Raw genomic sequence first — 1,914 nt, forward strand, 5'->3', positions numbered from 1 at the left:
AACATTTAATCCTGGGAACAAGTGCCGTGGGAGGAAGCTGTGCTGGAAGGAAACACGGACTTGTCCATCTGTCTCAGAGCTCTGCTGAGATCCCTGTTCCCATGCAGCCCGGGGCCTTTGGAACAGAGCTCTTGTGGGCTCCACCAGCGTGCAGAAGAGTCGCTTGGAAAACAGCGAGTTTATGCTTGGAGAACTCGAGTTTGTGCGTGTATCTGACGAGAATTGACGAAAAATCGGAAACTTGAGTAGATCAAAGAGAAGCCATCCCTGAAAGGCTGAGGGCCCCTCCCGAGGTACCAGGAATGAGTTAATCCCGGCAAGGAATGCAGAGGGGCTGCCAGATAACAGAGTGACATTGTTTTTCCCTGATGTCAGCACAGAAACCCAAACACAAAGAGGTGAATGTAGTCCTTGGAGGCAGCTGAATGTGGAGCTTGTGTCGGCATCCAGCCGCATTGAAACAAGATGACAAAGTGTTTCCTGGAAGCAGGGGCTGGCTGCGGCCGGCTGGGCCGGCCACCGAGCTGGGGACGGTCAGGGATGTGCCCTGGTGGGAAGGATCAGGGATGTGAGTGTGCCTGGAGCAGGATAGAGCCCCATCCTGCTCCCTGCTGTTTATTAACATGCTCTGCTAGGGCTGGGGCTTCACTCCGTAATTCACATCCATCCATGGGCATTTCATTTTCCTTCTCAGTCACTTTACGGCAGCTTATTTTCTCCCGTAGCATCCTAGTGCTGTGTCTTGCCTGCATAATTCACCTTTCCCGTGTTTGGTAGGTGATGAGGGCTAGAGGATGTTTAGACCAGGCTGGAAAGAAGGCTTGTTTCACTTCAGTATAGGCAGAACTAGTATTGCTGCCACAGGAACAGGAATTAAACAGGAATTAAACAGGAATTACACAGGAATTAAAGAAACAGGAATTAAGCACTTGCTGATAGGCTCTGGATGTGGAGCTGCTCTTCTCAACAGGCAGAATGTGCTCTGCCTCCATCCACCTCCCAGAGGGGAAGCTCCACAGCTGGGTGACTGTCCATCACAGCTGACAAATCCATAGCACCACAGTAATATCTGTATTATTCATTTTCAGGTATTCTGAACTCTACAGGAAAGTAAACAAAAGGAGAAAAAACTGAAGAGAAAAACTTAAATTGCTTTGTGTTTTTATTGCAAGGTTGGTATTAGCACCCTTGGCTCAGCCCGGTGAGGAGCCACAGCCACTCTGCACCTTAGGTTATACACAAACCAGAGTTTGGGTGTTGATTGGGAAAACCAGATCCAGTAACTCCCAGAAAGCAGCTTCTTAAAATCTGGCTGGAAGAAAGTCAAGCCATAAGTGCTGTTTTCTGACAGGTTATGGATGTCAAAATGGGAATGGCTGGGGGGGAAGGGCCCTGAGGGAGTGGTATTGCTGCTTGTGGGAGATTCAATTAAATTAATTTATTTAATAAATTAAATATAGTATCGAGTATTCTCCCCTGTTAGGTAGGTGAGGCCCTGGCACAGAGCAGCTTGGCTGCCCTGGATCCCTGGCAGTGCCCCAGGCCAGGCCGGACACTGGGGCTGGGAGCACCTGGGGCAGAGGAAGGTGTCCCTGCCATGGCAGGGTGGATGGGACGGCATTTAGGGTTTCACACCCCCCACACTGGGGCTGGGAGCACCTGGGGCAGAGGAAGGTGCCCCTGCCATGGCAGGGTGGATGGGACGGCATTTAGGGTTTCACACCCCCCGGCTGTGAGCTGTGGGCTGGCTGGGCTGCACCGAGGGCACGCAGCGCTGCCATGGAAATGGGGTTTGGGTTCTGACACCGGCGGGCACCGCGCAGCTCCGGTAAAGGCAATGGACGGCGCTGGCTCTGCTGGGTCTCCGCATCGGAAGAACGCGTTTGGGCTCCGCTCCGCCAGCACCAGGGCTCC

Source organism: Geospiza fortis, unplaced genomic scaffold (genome assembly GCF_000277835.1).
Source record: "Geospiza fortis unplaced genomic scaffold, GeoFor_1.0 scaffold193, whole genome shotgun sequence".
Taxonomy (NCBI): domain Eukaryota; kingdom Metazoa; phylum Chordata; class Aves; order Passeriformes; family Thraupidae; genus Geospiza; species Geospiza fortis.